This window comes from Ipomoea nil, unplaced genomic scaffold, assembly GCF_001879475.1.
Source record: "Ipomoea nil cultivar Tokyo-kokei standard unplaced genomic scaffold, Asagao_1.1 scaffold0977, whole genome shotgun sequence".
Taxonomy (NCBI): domain Eukaryota; kingdom Viridiplantae; phylum Streptophyta; class Magnoliopsida; order Solanales; family Convolvulaceae; genus Ipomoea; species Ipomoea nil.
This window is the reverse complement of record NW_017617405.1, coordinates 125,440-146,044: the sequence shown is the minus strand read 5'-3', so window position 1 is coordinate 146,044 and position 20,605 is coordinate 125,440. Positions and strand designations below refer to the sequence as shown.

Sequence of the window (20,605 nt, the reverse complement as noted above, 5' to 3'; positions counted from 1 at the left end):
CGTGAGTCTGATGAATGGAATCATGCAAGGAATAAAATTCAACTGGGCAAAATACATCTTCAACCGGCTATTATTCTTTGTGAATAATGCAAAACCTCATGGCAGACCACTTGAAGGAAATCAATTTTTGCATAAAGTTGGGTATGGACTTATTGTTGGAGAAATTCTGAGAAAGAAGAATGTGCCTCTCAGAAGACACAAAAATGTTGGAATCTACAGAACTCTTTTCAGAAAATTTGGACCTGACTATGGAAAGAAAACAAATCGAAGGAAATGATCAGAAGGAGGTGGTTCTACAAGCACACCTCAAAGCTCTTGAAAAAGAAACAGTAAAACTCAATCTGCAGCAAGTGCACACATAGGTTCTAGCAACCCAAGCAACAGAGATCAAGAAGCCGTAAGCTCGGCTATAGCACTTATTCCATTTCAGGAAGTGCAGAGTCTGAAGCTCATGAAGTTGAGATACCCGAGATGCCAATGGAAGAAGATACCACTCGAATGGAGTTTGCAGGAGTTGAAGTGCAAGTTTCCAATGACTTGCAAAGGAGAATCTCGAATCAATCTGCAGTTGAAGCTAGTGTTGAACCCATTGCGTTCGACAAAACACAAACTCGAGATGATCCGGAACTGATGAAGGAATTAAACCGAGTTCAAGCATGGAAGGAATGGAGACTTGAAAGATATCACTCTTTTATCTCCAAAGTTGATTCAGAGTTGATACAAAGTGAAGAATTAGCCTTTGAATGGCTAGGAACTAACTCAATGCTTGAAGCACTAAACATGGATGCAAATCAGGTGTATAGGCTGAAGCTTCAAGAAAAGAACAGTAAGGGAAAACGAGTGGCTGCAGCAACTCAAGAAGATGCCAATCAAGTCTCTCCAAATGATATTGAAAAAGAGAATGAAGTGAGATTACAGATTGCTCTACACATATCGTTGACTGATACTCATGGACATCCAGGTGATACTTCAATTAATATAGCCAATGATTTTTCTTGAAAATTTTGGAGAAAGGGCGAATGAAGGAAGTACACTTGTTGAGGTACCAATTTCAGCTTCTGAAACGCATGAGTCTATTCCTGTTAGAGTTCACTGTGCTGAACTTTTGATATCAAATGTGACCCCCACCAACATTGATATAAATGCAATGGACCCTACAAGGGATGAATTAAGAGACCAAATTGATGGTGAAATCAGACCATCAATTGGGGGGAATACTTCTATGAAGCGCCAGTGCACAATAACACCTCTATGCTCTCACTTCAAAACACCTCTCTGGAAGCTAATTTAAATACAGAGATTATTTCAAGAACAGAGGTTATTGAAGAAGAAACTGGAAATCATCTTCAAGTAGCCGATTCACCAGAAGAAAATCTGCAGCTTGTTGAAAATCCAGTTCTTGGTGATTCACGAAGGAATTTGTTCAAAAGTCTACACTCTCTGAACATGAGTAGAAGCCGAACCCGAGACGAAGATGAAGATGATTTGTTAACATCACTATTTGCAAAAGTTACAGAATCAAGTGATGTTGTGTGTCAAAAGATTGGAACAACTCTTACCGAGCAAGGACATCTCTCGTTACAACACTTTGAGGACACATGAACAAATTTGAAGGAGCTATTGGAACATCAAAACACTCTGCAAACAAATATAGACAGAGCCGAAAGACATCTAAAAGGAGATCTCACCGAAGGATTATTGGAGATAATCCAACTGATGAAGAAGGAACGAGAAGCTACCGAGAAGATCAATAATGAAAGACACATGAGACAAATAAAAGCCATACAAGACCAGGAGACAAGGATAAATCACCTTGAGGTAGAATTATCCTCTATGGCTAACAAAATATCTGATTTGCAGGATGTTTATCTCAAAACACATGATGGAATTAAGATTGTTAAAGCCAATCAAGAACAAGATTCCAAATCCCTTGGCTTTTTGATTGATAATGCCATAAGGGGGGAAGAAATTCTCAATCATCTGGCTTTACAACAACATGAATTCATCATTGGAAGTCAACCGCAACAGCCAGTTTTGACCGCCGCACCAACAAAAAGCCGAGGCCGAGGACGTGGTCAACAATCCCAAGTTGGTTTCGCTCAATTTGCAAATCCGAGTCTTGGATCAAGCTCATCGAAAGTGGCCGAAACTCAAGGATGGTTCGAATGCTCAAAGGGAACCGCAACACCGCAGAAAATTTGGACATCCGAGAATGTGCCAAGTATGGTGAAAAGATGGCCCAAAGCTGATCAAGCTCAATGGATTTCTGAGAAGAATAAGGAAGAAGAAGCAAAAAGGAAGCAAACCGAGATGTGGTATGAGCTTAGAGATTATACCAGCAATAATGGTGAAAGTTTGAGATTCCAAAGAAGCTTTGAAGAATGCATAATTTGGTGGGAAGCCGGAGCTCTTCCGGGCACCAATATTAAAGAACCATTTGGACACTACATGGCTGGAAATGTGACTAAAAGATTTGAATGTGAGAAGTTCAAAAATGATATCTGCAAGATGAGAGAACATATCAAGGATATATTGAAAGCTGACATGGGAGTCAAGAAACTCAGAAGGTAATCAGATATGAACTCCTCAAAAATATGATGTTTTAAATATCTATTTTGGAATGATTTTGGCTATAATAATATTTCCTCTAATCGACTAATATGAATAAATATTTCCCATGGTCTGATCTAAGTCTGTTTTGATTTATTTTGGCTATCATGTATTAGTTCTTGAATTAAAAGACAAGAATTGTCAAACGCATGCAAAAATTAGAAAAGATAAAAATTAATTAAAAATTAATCAAGGATGCGTATAGGACTTGTCTGAATTAATTCACAAGTTTTCCTTTTCCCTAGAGTTATTTTTGTCAAACTCATCATGGCTTTATCAAAATAAAATTAAGCAAAAATGAAAATATTTTTCAAAGACTTAAAGCCAATGTTTGAGTATAGGTTATGGCATTATCAAAAGGGGGGAAATTGTTAGGAACAAATTGTAATAGATTTTGATATGCCATATTGTAATTCGTAGATCCCCAATTTTATTTTATTAGACTAGTCGAGTCATAGACCAAGAAAGGAAAAAATAAATTCATTAGTTGAGGAAATAGATGAAGAAGATATAAAGCCTAAAATCAAGAATTTGCCTAGAGAAAATGGCAAAGGAAGATGTATGCGTATGATATTCAAGAAGAAATCCCTCAAGAAATCCCGAAGAAGAAAGAACGTGACTTGAAGTTTGCATGAAGCTATCTTGAAGATCAAGCATCTATGGAAAGAAAGGAGTAGACCAAGTGAAACAAGAAAATAACCAAAAGGTTGTACGGATGAGATGGTAGAAGCTTGAAATACTATGTGCAAGGTCACAGGTTCAAATCTCACATCCCGTATATTTTAAAGAAGCCAAGTTTAATTCCATCAGTTAAAGTTAACTAAGGGATGAAGGAGATTTCCAAATTGACTAAGGGATGAACTTTACAAGTGAAGGGATGAAGTTTCCCAAATTGGTATCCCAAAATTGAAAAGTTCAAATTGATATCTTGAAGGGAAGGCAATTTCAATTTGAAGGGGTGAGATCTACAAGGCTTCAATTCAATTGGTAATATAAATTACAAGGGATCAAGTAAGGGATGAGATTTCAATTGATAAATCTAGCAAGGGATAGAGATTTCATTTCCCAAAATAGCAAGGGATGAAGTTTCACAAGGGAAGAGATTTCCCAAGTCAATTGAAGATATGAAGTCTGGAAGCAGTATACAGACCCAGACGTGAAGTACAAAGGAAAATATATAAGAAGAAGAAGTTGCAGAAGCAAAAATACTAGTCTAACTAGTAAGGGATTATATTGGAGATTATATTTTGAAGATAAAAATCCCAAGAGGCGTGATCTAAACCAGATGGAGATTCATGGGATGCCATTTTTGCGAAAACCTCAAGCTCAACTTGCAGAGAAATCTCTGACATATCTACAACATTATCTTATCCTCTGACAAAAGGCTATACAGCTAGATGAAATTCAAAAATGAGAATGTTTCTCTCCAACGGAAATATTCTCATTACCAGCTATAAAAGGATAAAGATTGAAGCTTTGGAAAGCAGGGGAAAAGAAGCAAGAATACAAAGAGCAAAGAACAGAGCTAAACAGAGCATAGAAAAATCAAAGAAAGCTTTCCATCTCAAGAGCTAATATTGATATATTCTTTGTGAGAAAAACACTCAGAGTGATACAGAGCTTAGAAAAGAAATATCCAAGAGTGTTAAAATCTTCATCAACTTCAAGAGACTCAGCGCACCATTGAAGATCATCTACAGAGTCTCAAAGTTGGAATCAAGGCAAAACTTGTTTTTGAGCAAAACAAGGGAAAGGAGGAAAGTAACACGGAGTTGTGAAATCCTGGATTGTCACACGGAGCTGTGAGATCCGAAGCAGCAGTGTCGGAGGACATTGGGTGTGATTAGTGCGGGCTTTGTGATCAAAGCACTAGATCACGGAAGATACGTTTCTACCGGATCGTTTGGGAAAGATTATTAGGACGGTTTGGGAAAGATTAACCCAAAATGTCTATGTGTTGTTTTTGTTTTTAGCAGTTTGGAGTAAAATTGCAAGACAAAATGTTAAAATGGCGAATTTGTTAAAATATATTGGCAAATTTGTCAATAATCAAAAAAGGCCATTATCTAATAATTATTATGCAATTTAACAATTAATTGTATAAATATAAAAGTTCATTTGGAAATTAAGAAAATAATTTCTGGGAAATGAGTTATTTTTCAGAATTTTTTTTTTTGGCTGCATAGCAGAAAATTGTCTAAAAGAAATTTTATATTATTATTGTTATTATTATGTAATAATGTAATAATAAAATAAAATTACAATAATAATGATATTAATATTAATAATATAATAATAATCAAAACAAAACTACATACAAAATAAAATTAAAATTAAAAAAAAAAAGATAAAGCAAAACCACGAGCACCCCTTTGTAAATGATGTGGGATCATGTAGAATCCAATAAATCACATATAGGTAAGCAAAATAGGTTTTGTAGAACATGGGTTACCTCTTGTAGACCAAAAGACTTCACTTACACCACCACAAGCTCCCCACAAGGCTTACTTTCCAAACCCACTTCAAGATCAAACCAAAAGATCATAAAGATCCTACCTTTAAGAAAAAGACAACTAAGATGGAACCAAAAAGACATGCTAAGATGGACTTAGATCTTACCCTCCTAGATGCCCAAATAGGTGAAAGGTTGAATCTTGGAAGCAAAACATGAAATCTTGACAAGGGTCTCAACTTAGCTTGGAGAATAAGCTACACTTCTTTCTAGAGAGAAGGTAGAGCTAATTTCTAGGAAATGTAAGGAATGAAATGAAGAAGTCTTCTAGGTTAGGTTACAATACTAACTCTTGGTAAAAAGTCAAGAATACCCTTATTAACCTTTAGAAAGTGTAAGGAACAAGGGAACTCCGCTCAAAGCTCAAGGTACAACACAACTTTAAGATTGACTAATCAAATACTAGTCCTTGAGTATCAAAAATCATGATTTTAGGAATAAATTCCTCAAATGAAATAGGATTAATTATTCAATTAATCCGTGGATTGAATGTGGATTTTCGGGGTGTCACAGCTAGCCTCTTTGATGCGTTATCCTCTTGTGTGAAATCATGAGGTAGCCTCCTTGATGCGTCCTCGTCCTGGGCAAGCTCATGAGGTGGCATCCTTGATGCGTCCTCCTCTTGGGCGAGCTCATGAGGTGGCCTCCTTGATGTGTCCTCCTCTTGGGCGAGCTCATGAGGTAGCCTCCTTGATGCATCCTCCTCTTGGGCGAGCTAATGAGGTAGCCTCCTTGATGCGTCCTCGTCTTGGGCGAGCTCATGAGGTGGCCTACTTGATGCGTCCTCCTCTTGGACGAGCTCATGAGGTGGCCTTCTTGATGACTCCTCCTCCTGGACGAGCTCATGAGGTGGCCTCCTTGATGCGTCCTCCTCTTAGGCGACCTCATGAGGTAGCCTCCTTGAGCGTTATCATCTTGGCCAAGCTCATGAGGTAGCCTTCTCTCGACCCCAGCTGGGGTCGCCCAAGACCCCTCACGCCACCCCGCCGGGGTCGCCTACGAACCCTCATGCCTCATCATGGCCACCTCTGTAACACCCCAGATTTTCGAAACTTTTAAAAATTATATAATAAAGGTAGAGCATTACTAAACATAAGAGTTTGGGGTGCTATGCCACATCTGAGCTAGAGAACTCAGATGCACAGGATATACTAACTAAATATCCTTAAAGTAATGTCAATACGTCATCATGGCACGCAGGCCGAAAGGAAACTAACTATATAAGCCTCGGTCCTCTAGCGCACTCCGGATCTACTCATCTGTTCTTGAACGCCAAATATATCTGTTCAGCGAATAATGCTGTAACCCACTCCAACGCGTTAAAATACAATATATATATATATATATATATATATATATATATATATATATATATATATATATATATATATATATATATATATATATATATATATATATATATATGGTCCGGATCAGCTGAGGACCTAATCTTAGGTGAGGACGTGAGGACTAATCTAGACCATTAAATCAGAATGATATATGATTGAGATTAAAAGAAACAAATCACACGGATTAAGAAAAAAAATCCCTTTAAAATATTAAAATATATAAATTTAGGGTAAATCAGTCTTATTAAAAGATGTGCATTCCTATACAGAATGTTGTGCATTCCTATACTAAGTGTTGTGCATCAATAACTTCATTGTTGTGCATTCAAACCCCGCCAAAAAATCATACAGTGAACATCCAATGTTCTACGATGCATTGAACTATGTGCTATAATGCACAGCTCTCTAGCCTATAGTGCACAACTTACAACACTAGGTTGCACAATCAGCAAACACGAATGCACAATCGTACTACCCAGACATTTATACGTATACACGACAATCCAAATATAGACAATATTATACTCAAAAGAACAAGCGAAAAAAATAAAAAATACTGATTAGTTTGCATGGGCGAACACTCAATCAATGATGAAGAAATCGCGGCTCCAAATTGCAACGGTGATGATCCAAGAAAATAGGAAACCAATTTGGCCAAGGGTTATACATGCGTTCACACTTAAAAAAAATAGAAAAAGACACTATTATCCCACTTTAACAAAAAAGATCAATCCATGTCATCTCAAGAACTCAAATCTGGACATCCAAATAAAAAAACAAACGCACAAGATTAGTCCTCACGTCCCCACCTAAGATTTGGTCCTCACCTGATCCAGATTCTATATATATATATATATATATATATATATATATATATATATATATATATATATATATATATATATATATATATATAGGAAAACCATTTTGAAGCAGGAGGATATATATTTAGGAGACTCTAGCTTTTAAAACCAGGAATAGACTTGACAATTAGGGATAAGCACATTCAGCAGTTATAATCAAGCATATAAAGACACTAGCATATATCCTAAGGTCACAGGTTAATTTCACATCATTCATATCATCATTCAATCAATATCTTATCATATAAGCACAGTGGCGCCACAGGACCAATCGCATGCCCATACATGAGGGTCAACGCATATAGCGCTAACACGGCCCCACAGCGCCCTGCCTTGTACCGCAGCACGAAAGGGTTGACCGCAGCCAACCGATGAACCGCAGCTCATCAAAACGTTTGACCGCAGCCAAACGGTGGACCGCAGCTCATGTAAAACGTTTGATCGCAACCAAACGGTGGACCGCAGCCCAAAAGTGAATTTCTGACCGCAGCTAGCTTATGAACCGCAGCTCATGTATAACCAATTTGATCGCAACCAAATTGGGGTATCATGCACACATAACACATAGCAAGCACACGCAACCCACATTAACACATTGGGGAAGGGGAGAAAACGTATAATGAAACCTATGCGTGGTCATCCACATACTAGGATTAATCCTAAGTGGTTCATACTTCTTTCACCTAGGCCAACGGGGTACCGATTCAACTAGCATGCAATACATAAGACTCTTTTATCCTACGAATGGTACCCGAAACATCAAACTAGACTCAGGCATGATAAACGGAGTCCGTTGGGACACCACGAGGGTCGGGGAAACATCAAACGGGGAAACTGCCATCCCAAGTTGGGAAATTCCAGCGGGTGGCCGGTGGCGAGTCACTGGGCAGCGGGTGTGTAACACCCCGAAATTTTCAAAAACTTTTTGATCTTATAATACGAAAGCAATTCTATTAAATAGATGTCAAATTGAGCATTCTAAACATAGAGTCGGGGGTGTTATGCCACATCTGAGCTGGAGAGCTCAGATGCATAGGCTATTCTAACCGTCTATCCTCAAATATTGTCATTACATCATCAAGGCACGCAGGCCGAAAGGAAAGACTAACTATCTAACTCGAGGTCCTCTAGCGCGCTCAGGAAGCTAATAATCTGTGCCTGAAAGCCAAATATATCTGTTCAGCGAATGATGCTGGTAACCCACTCTAACGCGTTAAAATACAATATAGGTAAATATATATACATAGATATAGGAAAACCATTTTGAAGCAGGAAGATATATACTTAGGAGACTCTAGATTTAAAACCAGGATTAGACTCGACAGATAGGGATGAGCACATTCAACAATTATAATCAAACATATAGAGACAACATCATATACGTATGTATCTAAGGTCATAGTTTACTTTCATATCATTCACATCATCCTTCAATCAATATCTTTGTCATACAAGCATACTTTGATGGCGCCACGGGACCAATCGCATGCCCCAAACATGAGGGTTAGCGCATAGAGCGCTAACACGGCCCCGCAGCACCCTACCTCATATCGCAGCATGAAGGAATTGACCGTAGCCAATTGTATAGACCGTCGATGGATTCAACGGCAGATCACAGCCCTACACACCGCTGACGCGTTCAGTCGGTGGACTGTGATCCTCTTTTGGGAACTGCGACCCTACACACCGCTGGCGAGCTCAGTTAATGGGTCGTAGCCGATCATAGCCCTACACACCGCTGAGGGATTCAGTCGGTAGACTATGACCTTTGGGGACTACGACCGTACACACCGCAGGCACGTACATTCGGTGGATCGCAGCCGACCATAGCCCTACACACCGCTGACGAACTTAGTCGGTGGACTATGGCCTTCCTCGTGGCTTGTAACCCTACACACCGTTGACGCGTTTAGTCGGTGGACCACAGCGCACGAGGCCCATTTGGTGGACCGCAGCCCAAGAGTGTATTTCTGATCGCAACCAGATTATGAACCGCAGCTCATGTAAAACCAATTTGACCGTAGCCAATCATGCACACATAACACGTAGCAAGCACATGCAACCCACATTAACACATAGGGAGGGGGAAAATGTATAAACAAAACTTATGCGTAGTCAACCACCTACTATGAATAGTCCTAAGGGGTTCATATATCTTCCACCAAGGTCAACGGGTTACCGATTCAACTAGCATTAATACACAAGACTCTTTTATCCTACGAATGGTACCCGAAACATCAAACTAGACGAGGGTTGGGGAACATGAAAAGGTAAAGCCATAGTCCCAAAGTGGGAGAAATCCAGCGGGTGCCCGGCGGGTGGAGGATCACCCGCCGGCTGCCTGCCGGCGACGAGTCTCCGGGCAGCGGGTGCCCAGCGGGCAGTCGTCTGCCAGCCGGCTGCCCGCTGCCGGCGTCGTCCTTTTTGGGCAACGGGTATGTGGCGGATCCCCCTACCCCCCACTGACTCCTTTTTCAATATATTTGTCCCAGGATTTTTTGTGGAACCCGGAACCAAGTTTTAGACAATTTTAAACACAAACGACCACACCACGTAGTCAAATAATGGATTAAAACCAAGAATCATATTGAATGCATTCTAATTCGACTTCTAAAAACAATTAACACCCAAACATGCGAAATCCCACCCAAATATACACCAAGGACATCACAATATAAAATTCCCAATTTAACCTAGGGCTCTAATCCCATTCAAATCATCAAGATCATAGTTCATCTTTAATATCAAGAAACATCAAGATTTATCAAGAACATCACACAATCATCAAGATCCTCTTATCATCATCAAGATCATCAAGATCACACATAAAATCATCATATCAATCATCAAGATCATATCATAAATATCATAGAAGATTTCATCAAGACACCAGCATATAGAAGGAGCCAAAGAAGAAGATTATAGCAAGGAAAATACGTTTTGTTGAGACATGGGTTACCTCTTAGCCTTAATTAAATTCCTTGGCTATGAAGGGTTTTTCTTTAAGATATCTTCTTTCTTGATTTCTCCTATGGGAATTCTTGTGTGGTGAAAGTTATTGTGGTGTGGGTTCTAGGTGCCTCCTGTGCCCCTATTTATATTCCTAAGTGTCCCAATTAGGGTCTAAATGGTATAAGTTTGCTAATTCTATTCCTTATAGGACTAAGGGGTTGGTTTTAGGGATAAGGGTCCATGGACTATGGTGGACCTTTCTTAGTTAATTAATGGATTTTAATTCTCTTTTTAGGGTAAGTAATTAAATAATTAGTTTGGGTTAGAGGTCGTAACACACGGTGTTACACTCTCCCCCCCCCTCCCTACAAGAGGCTTCGTCCCCGAAGCCGGTGCGTGAATCCATTCTTTCACCTCCGGGACGTCATGTGTTTTGGCCCCCTGGTTACGAAATATGGCCCCACCTGTCATTTGTTGATGGGGTAGAGTGAAACTTTGGCGCGGTGGTGTATGAAAGGGTTTTTGGTCTACCTTAGTTTCCTGCTCCTGAGCTAGATGCCCCACGCGTGCCCAACATGGCTTCGATTGTTGCTACCCTTTGATCTAATGCACGCGTTGCATGGATTAGGGATGAGAACCCTTCGTCCATGATTTGGTTTTGCCTGGTGAGCTGCGCGAGGATGCGCGCGTTGATGGATTCTTGATCTTGGCTTCCTGGATTTTCTCTTTCTTGTGTGGGGGCTGGTGGGTTAGGCTCACTTTCCTCCTCTTGTTCCTCCTGTTTCCCTTGCCCTCTACACTCTTGCATTGCTCTTCTTAGTTTCTTCTTGGAGATGTCTAGTTGGTCCACCAATTCTCTACGTTCTTCCTCCGATTTTAGACAAACCTCCTCGAGGGTAAGGGTGTCAAAGTGGGCCGAAGCCCGCGGGTTAGCCCGCACCCGCCTCGCGATGGGGCGGGTTAGGGCTGCAAGAAATTAGGCTCGCAAAAATGCGGGCCTAACGGGCATGGCCCTCGGAGGGCCAAAGCCCGCGCGGGCAAATCCGTGCGGGTTGCGGGCCGGCCCGCGGGCCAGGCCATATTTAAAAAATAAATAAATAAAAAATATATATAATATCTTTTTTTTAAAAAAAAAAACATATATATAATATCTTAATTCTTAGGCAGTGTGTAGATCTGACTATTTAAGAGTACGCAGAAGGGGAGAAATCCAATAATTCAATAATCCTTCGCAAATTCTTAATTCAATAATTCCTAGAGTACGTAGTTCTTCAATTCTCCCATCTCCATCCGCCTCCAACTTTTTCAAACAATTACTAAAACTAAATCATCAATTCATACATATTTATGAATTACTAAATTGCCTCCAAGTCCAGCAAACATACATATTTATATATGTATTATACATAGACGGGAACTGTAGAGGGAAAATCTGAAGCCGAGAGAGAAATAAAGTGTGCTGTTGAACCATATCCCTAGCTTTGATCACCCTTCTACAGTTCTTCTCAACGCGCGGTATCGATCCGGGAGATTTGGGCGAGGTTTATGGATTTTATGGAAGTTTTCGGTGCATTGAGGTGTATCATACACCGTGAGGATGCGAAATAACGATCAATAGATAATGCCATATTTTAAGCGGTTTTAACATGTTTATATAATATTTAATGTTTTTTTTTTAAATTTAAGTGATGGCCCGCGAGACCCGCAAGCCCGCATGGGGCAGGCATGGGCTGTATAGTTCCAATCCCGCGGGCTTCGCGGGCCGGCCCGTAAAAGCCCGCCAAATAAAAAGCCCGCAGTGGGGCGGGCCGGCCCGCATTGACACCCTTACTCGAGGGTGATGTATTGTCCCCATTCGGTGTAGTAGATGTCGTTGCGGCGGAGGTTCTGGGCTTTGAAAATCATCCCGCTTACGGGTTTGACCTCTGTGTGGCTTAAGTCCACCCCCATTTTCTCCATGATCCAACTTAGGATCATCCCTTAGGGTAGACTAAGCCGGTTGCTTGTCTTGCAAAACTCCATGTGTTTTAGCATAAGGGCCGGTAGGTTGAACTTGGTCTTGTGCTTTAAAAAGTAGGCAAAGGTACACTCCAGACTTCCCACATCCTTACTCTTCTTGTTCGTAGGCAACAAGCTATCCGTTAGAATCATGACTAGTATCTTTTGTTCGGCGGTTAGCCATTTCCTCGTTAGGCCGGGTGGCCGAGGTGAAGCCTTCTTCCATTCCTAGTAGGCACCCGAGGTAATCCTTATACCCCGTGCCTTGGGTACCGATCCATCCCATTCGGTCATAGTCTGACACACCCATGGTGGTCAACTTTAAGAGCTTGGCCAGACGGCCCTCGGAGAGTATTATCTCCTTGCCTCGGACTTTGGTGGTGATCTCCAACTTGTCACCCCGTTTGTTGGCTACCAAGTGGTGATAGAACTCTTTCACCAACTCGGGGTACGTATCCCCTTCGATTGTGAGATAGGTATCCAAAAGCCCCTAGAATTTAAGCATATCGACCAATTCCGGAGAGAATTGGTTAGGTTCGAGGGCTTTACCTCCGATTATCGTGTAATCGGTGTCGTTCCAATCCGGAGTTCGGATGCCAAAGAGCTTTTTCGGCATGGTGCGGTTTTTCCCGGTGGCGTTTTCTCCCGGTGCTATTTTTTCGGCAAGACTCCGGCGAGGCTCCGGTGAACTTCTGGTGATGCTCCGAAGGAGGATTCCGGCGACGGTGGTGGGGCTTGGCTTTTGGGTGGCGAGGTGTGGCGGTCCAGGGCGGAGCAGTAGGCCGCGGGGACAACGGGAGGAGGCCGGGCGAGCAGTGGTCTTGCGCTGGCAGCGGGAGAGCGGCGGAGTGGCGTCGCGTAGTGGCGGGCGTGCGACGGGCGGCTTCCGATGGTTGGGTGGCAGTGGGGCGTGGCTGGGTGGTCTCCGGGGCGTCTATGATAGGGTCCGGGCGGTGGTGCAGCCTGGGTGGTTTCTTCGTCGGCAGTGTGGAGAGGGCGAGAGAGAGGGGGTAGGAGAGAGGAAGAGAGGGTTTGTGTGAGGAGGAAGAAGAAGGGTTTTTGATTTGAGGATTTTGTGGGTTTTGGGGACTTGTAGTGGTTTAAAAAGGGAGTGTTCCCTTGAAGTTTCAAGAAACACTCATAGCTTAGTGGTTAGGGACTTGGGCTTACAAATGGGAGGTTTTGGGTTCAATCCCCTTTGGTGACATTAGTCTTTTTTGTTGTGCACCCCTTTGGCTTTTTCCTTCTTTTGTCTTCTAGTGGTAGAAGGTTTGGCCGGTCCTCTTTGTTGTTGATGCGGGTTTTCAGAGTAGTCTAGTCCTTTTCCTTATGCTAAATTATTTTGATTTTGCTTCTTTATTTGTAATAATTCCGAAGTAGCTAATCTAAACAAGTAACTTTACTATGAGTGTGGTTACAGGGGATTCACTAGTTATCCTAAACAGAACTCGTCTTCTTGGTTTTCTTCTGATTGGTTTGCGGGGTCTTCGTCTCCTGGGGCCATGTTTTCTTCGTCGAGGTTGCCCTCATTTTCAAGTTCGGCCTGAGTGCGGCTCATGACGAACACCTTTCCGGGAGCACTGTAATTCCCTTAATTATTTGTGCCCCCGCGATGACCCATGATTGTAGGGATTAAGTTCGAGGGTTGAGTGAATTGTAAGGACTTGTGTCCTTCTCCTCCGCAGTTGAAGCATCGCCAGGGGTTTCCCATGCAGTCTTTGCCTCTATGGTCCTTGTTGCATCTTCGGCAAGGGAAACTCCTTGTACTAGCTTCGTTGTTCCCCAGGGGTGGCCCTTGGCCAGCTGGATTGCTTGGCCTAGTGTTCCTTTTACGAATCTGTTCCTGAACCCCACGTTGTAGTAGTTGGATTTGGTAGAGATTGGCGGCACTGGAGTAAGTCTCGTTGAGGGTCCGGGGTCCACTTACTATTAGTGCCTTCCGGGCTTCGAAGTTGAGGCCTGATATAAATCTTTCTATTTTTGTTGCCTCTGTGGGGACCAATTCTGGTGCGAATCGGGCTAACTCGAGGAACCGCTTAGGTATTCCATGACGGTAGACATTCCTTGTTTCAGGTGGAAGCACTACTACAGAATTGGAAATATAAGTAGTATTTTCCACTACACCTTCAAAGTGAAGGTGTCTTGAAAAGAAAAAGGGAGAATTTTTCGAGGCACCAATTACAAAGAGGTGCCTCGGAAATATTATTATTATAATAATAATATTAGAATCCGAGTCACCCCTTAGACAAGCGCCGCGGATATAATAATATTATTATAATAATAATATTAGAATCCGATTCACCCACTTAGACTGGAGCCTCGGATTCCCACCCAAAATTTAGCATATCTAGATCTGAGATCGAGTAAAAAAAAATCCCACTCCGTATATTAAAGAACTCTCCGTTCGACGCCCAGATTCCCTGATTCCCACTCCGTCAGCTGCGCTCTCGGTCCGCCGCCCTCCGTCCGAGGTTGTTAGCTCTTCCGTGGCCGACGGCGATGGATAGTCGTGCAGCTGCGAAACCTCTGACGCACAGAGTGTCCGTCTCTCCTTCGCCTTCTTTTCCCTTCCTCCATCCCCTCTTCTTGGCCGACGACGATGATGCACAGTGATGGAGAGAGCACTGGATTTGAAATCCACGAAGAGAGCAACGACGGAGAGAGCATCAGATATGAAATCGCCGACGGAGAGAGCATCAGATCTGAGGTATAGTAGTCACTTCCTAAGGTCTGATTTTTTTTATTTTTTTTTTGATGATATAGATTCAACGGTGTTTTTGAAAGGGTTCTGTGGATAGATGAACGGCGGCAGAGGGAGGAACAGCGGCGACGGTGCGGCGATGTGGCTACGGTTCTGTTTTTTTCTTGAATTTTTTTGCTTGGTTTTAGCGAATGGAGAAATTGATGTGTTTAGTGCTATTAATCTGTTTTTCTGCTTCAATGTTTAGTGCCTAAAGTGCCTTAATCTGTTTTTCTGCTTCAATGTTTAGTGCCTTCAATGTTTTTCTGCTTCAATTGATGTGTTTAGTGCCTTCAATGGAAAGTCTTTTTGACTAAATTAAGTTCCTTTATGTTTCAAAAAAAAAGTTCTTTTTTTCCAGATAGAAATGCTATATGCCATTCTGGGAGAACAAAGTTAGAGGAATGACCTTGAAAAATCCTCAACGAGATATTCTACTATTTAGTGAAATATAAAAAGGTGTAGCTAATTGAAATTATAATCATATTAAGCTCTAACATTTAATTTAACAATGAGATATTTCTTATGCTTCACTAATGTTATATTGTTGTATTATCTTGTTCACATGCAGAGTTTTAAACCTTCCTTAAAGACAATATATATTGGAAGACATGGAAGGCAAACATCATACAACCAATGTTATATTGTTGCAATCCGTGATGCTAATGCAGCTTTACATGTGTGCATGCAGCTATATATATTTTAAGATTAAAACTATACTGAACTACCAGAGTATATCTTATTAAGATGCAAATGAGTGTATCTCAACTCATTGGGGTGTATACTGTATACTCACATTGGTTTTATGGTGCAAAGTTATCAAATATTAGTGGCCTTGCACAAATATGCAGCTAAATAGAATCCAACCCAAACAACCAAGCTGGCTATGTAAACAAATATTTGAATCTTTTGCACAAACCAGTTCCATGTGGCATAATTTGGAATTGATGCTACTTATATTATCCAGAAAAGTATGAGTTTGAAGTTGATTAGTCTCTTTTGCCAATTTTCAGTTCTTTTAATATTCTTCCTTGAAATGGTTGTAGGGTCCTGAAGCTGCTTCTGTTCTCAAGGATGGTATGTGGGTCATTGAGTTGATTTCCTTTTCGATTTTGTTATTTGTTTGAGACTCATCTTTTATGTGATCATAAGCATTGTCAGTTGACTAAGTGCTTGATTATGAACATTCTGGAGACATTATTTTGCTTTTACTTACTCCATCTAATTTTTCTGTAATATGCAGGACAAGTTATTGGAGTCCATGCTCTGGATGAATTGGATACCAAGTTAACTGCCGCAAGGTTTAGGTTGGTTGCACCCATTTGGTTAGTATTGGTTTGCACTAAGGCAATGTGGCATTATGGATTAGTTAGTGGTTTGTATAAGCATTGTGTCCTTGTTGGGTTACCACTTTTGGGTCACATGTAAAACATTGTTTTGGTAGCAATGAATAACTCTTTAAAAAAACATTTCTTTATTAAACTTTACCTTTTGGCTGTAATTTTTTCTTATATATATATATATATATATTTATATTTATATTTATTTATTTATTTATTAAAATTGTAACTTTCCGAGGCACCCACTTGTAAGTGGGTGTCTTGGAAACAAATTAATAAAATAATAATAAAGGACTATCCGAGGCACCTGCAGCGGAGCAGGTGCCTCAGAAAGTTCGTATTAAAAAATTAAAAAAATCATTTTTCGCTTTTCGAGTCACCCTTTACGGGTGACTCGGAAAGCGGAGAACTTTCATAGTCTCCAAGATCCGAGTCACCTGTACAGGTGACTCGGAAAGTGTTTTATGGGAGACTCTAAAACCTTTTTTTGTACTAGTGAGGAATTCCTCGTGCATGGATGCTTTTACGTGTGCTGGGTAGAATCGTTCTCGTAGTCGTGTTTTTAGGTTTTCCCAGTTGAACCCTGGTTCTTGTCTATAAGTGGGCCCCACGTGGATCCACCAAAGGTCTGCCTCGTGTCCGAAGTAGAATGAGGCTATCTCTACACGAAGTTCTTCTGGGCATTCCACCAATCCCAGAATCTTGTCGAAGGTCCGAATCCATTCCTCAAGGGTTGCGGGGTCTTCTTCTCCCGAGAAAGTGGGTGGTCGATCATTTGAAACTTGTCGAGCGATTTCTGAGTTTGCGTTTGGTGGAGGCGGTGGTTGTCTGTTGTTGCGGAGAGCTTCGTCGCTCAGTGCCTGGGCGACTTGTGTTAGTTGTTGTAGAGTTTGAGCTAGGGGATCGTGTGCGGTGGGTTACGGAGTTCTTGACTGTCTTCTGTTTGGTATCAAGCTGTTGATATACTGAGCCAATGTTTATAGTAATGTTGAGTTAGAGTGTTGCACCCTTACCTTGATGCGATAAGCGAATGGGAGAGTTCTTTAAGTTAAACGAAGGGTAGAGCGAGGGAGGGTTATGTGATGACGAGTATACTCACAATCTCACCGCGCGTCCTATGATTTCTAAATCCTATGTTCCTAAATACATAGAGTCCAAGCCTAATATCCTAAAGTCTGGTCTTAAGAGTCTCGTCCTACGGTCAAACTTAGGCTCTGATACATATGTATCTAAGGTCATAGTTTACTTTCATATCATTCACATCATCCTTCAATCAATATCTTTGTCATACAAGCATACTTTGATGGCGCCACGGGACTAATCGCATGCCCCAAACATGAGGGTTAGCGCACATGGCGCTAACACGGCCCCGCAGCACCCTACCTACCTCATACCGCAGCATGAAGGAATTGACCGCAGCCAATTGTATAGACCGTCGATGGATTCAACGCCGGATCACAGCCCTACACACCGCTGACGCGTTCAGTCGGTGGACTGTGATCCTCTTTTGGGGACTGCAACCCTACACACCGCTGGCGAGCTCAGTCGGTGGTCGTAGCCGATCATAGCCCTACACACCGCTGAGGGATTCAGTCGGTGGACTATGACCTCTGGGGACTACGACCCTACACACCGCTGGCACGTACATTCGGTGGATCGCATTCGACCATAGCCCTACACACCGCTGACGAACTCAGTCGGTGGACTATGGCCTTCCTTGTTACTTGTAGCCCTACACACCGCTGACGCGTTCAGTCGGTGGACCACAGCGCACGGGGCCCATTTGGTGGACCGCAGCCCAAGAGTGTATTTCTGATCGCAACCAGATTATGAACCGCAGCTTATGTAAAACCAATTTGACCGCAGCCAATCATGCACACATAACACGTAGCAAGCACATGTAACCCACATTAACAAATAGGGAGGGGGAAAATGTATAAATAAAACTTATGCATAGTCAACCACCTACTGAGAATAGTCCTAAGGGGTTCATACATCTTCCACCTTGGTCAACGGGTTACCGATTCAACTAGCATGCAATACACAAGACACTTTTATCCTACGAATGGTCCCCGAAACATCAAACCAGACCCAGGCACGACAAACGGAGTTCGTTGGGACACCACGAGGGTTGGGGAACATCAAACGGGGAAGCCAAAGTCCCAAAGTGGGAGAAATCCTGCGGGTGGCCGGCGGGTGGAGGATCACCCGCCGGCGACGAGTCTCCAGGCAGCGGGTGCCCGGCGGGCAGTCGTTTGCTCGCCGGCTGCCCGCTGCTGGCGTCGTCCTTTTTGGGCATTGGGTAGGTGGCGGGTCCCCCTACCCCCCACTAATTCGTTTTTCAATATATTGGTCCCGAGATCTTTCGTGCAAGCCGGAACCAAGTTTTAGACACTTTTAAACACAAACGATGACACCGCGTAGTCAAATAACGGATTAAAACCAAGAATCATATTGAACACATCCTAATTCGACTTCTAAACACAATTAACACCCAAACATGCGAAATCCCACCCAAATATACACCAAGGACATCACAATATAAAATTCCCAATTTAACCTAGGGCTCTAATCCCATTCAAATCATCAAGATCATAGTTCATCTTTAATATCAAGAAACATCAAGATTTATCAAGAACATCACACAATCATCAAGATCCTCTTATCATCATCAAGATCACACATAAAATCATCATATCAATCATCAAGATCAAATCATAAATATCATAGAAGATTTCATCAAGACACCAGCATATATAAGGAGCCAAAGAAGAAGATTATAGCAAGGAAAATACGTTTTGTTGAGACATGGGTTACCTCTTAGCCTTAATTAAATTCCTTGGCTATGAAGGGTCTTTCTTTAAGATATCTTCTTTCTTGATTTATCCTATGGGAATTCTTGTGTGGTGAAAGTTATTGTGGTGTGGGTTCTAGGTGCCTCCTATGCCCCTATTTATATATATAAGAGTCCCAATTAGGGTCTAAATGGTATGGGTTTGCTAATTCTATTCCTTATAGGACTAAGGGGTTGGTTTTAGGGATAAGGGTCTATGGACTATGGAGGACCTTTCTTAGTTAATTAATGGATTTTAATTATTTTTTTAGGGTAAGTAATTAAATAATTAGTTTGGGTTAGAGGTCGTAACACGGGCTGTTACAGGGTGCCCGGCGGGCAGTCGCCTGCCCACTGCTGGCGATGCCCTTAGGGGCAGCGGGTAGGTGGCGGGTTCCCTTACCCCCCACTGACTCTTTTTCAATATAACGGTCCCGGGATCTTTCGTGGAACCCGAAACCATGTTTAGACACTTTTAAACATAAACGACGACACCACGTAGTCAAATAATGGATCAAAACCAAGAATCATATTGAACATGTCCTAGCATGACTTCTAAACATAATTAACACCCAAACATGCAAAGTCCCACCCAAATAAATCAAGAATATCACAATACGAAATTCCCAATTTTAACCTTGGGCTCTAATCATATTTAAATCATCAAAATCATAGTTTTATCTTTAAAATCAAGAACATAAAGATTTATCAAGAACATCACACAATTATCAAGATCCTCTTATAATCATCAAGATTATCAAGATCAACACATAAGATCATCTCATCAATCATCAAGATCATATCATAATCATCATAAAAGATTTATCAAGACATAAGTATAGAGAAGGAGCCAAAGAAGAAGATTATAGCAAAGAAAATAGGTTTTGTTGAGACATTGGTTACCTCATAGCCTTAATTAATCCTCCCTTGGCTATTAAGGTTCTTCTCTAAGATTTCCATCCGATTGATCTCCCTAGGCTTGGTGGTGGTGAAACTCCCGGGAATATTTTCGTGTAATATGACTATGGGTGGTAAGGGTTCTAATTGCTTTCTAATCCCCTATTTATAGAATCAGGAATCCTAATCCTAATCTGAATAGTAAAGGCCTACTTTCTTTATTCCTAATAGATATATAGGTCTAGGATTCCTAATTTGAATCTGACTAGTAAGAGGTTTACTCTCTTTATTCCTAATAGGTGGACCACATTAATTAATTAAAGGGAATCCTAACCAAATTAAATACTTTTTAATTATTATTAACGGAATTAATTAAATAATGAATCCGGGATTGAAGGCCGTAACACGGGGTGTTACACCCTCCCCCCCCCCCCCCTTACAAGAAGCTTCGTCCCCGAAGCTTAGAAATCGTTACGGGGATAACGAGTCAAAACTAGTATGGTGGTTATAC

At 41.5% G+C, this 20,605-nt stretch overlaps 1 long non-coding RNA gene across 2 annotated transcripts; it reads left to right on the top strand.

The window, feature by feature from the left end:
- Positions 1–14,636: 14,636 nt before the first annotated feature.
- On the top strand, positions 14,637–16,453 carry LOC109179723. 2 transcript variants are annotated; one of them, XR_002053965.1, is made up of 4 exons: positions 14,637–14,991; positions 15,069–15,483; positions 15,596–16,101; positions 16,268–16,453. It is a non-coding gene; the product is annotated as an uncharacterized LOC109179723 (long non-coding RNA). The 2 variants fall into 2 exon arrangements; XR_002053964.1 differs by having other exon boundaries at positions 15,069–16,101.
- Positions 16,454–20,605: the final 4,152 nt, after the last annotated feature.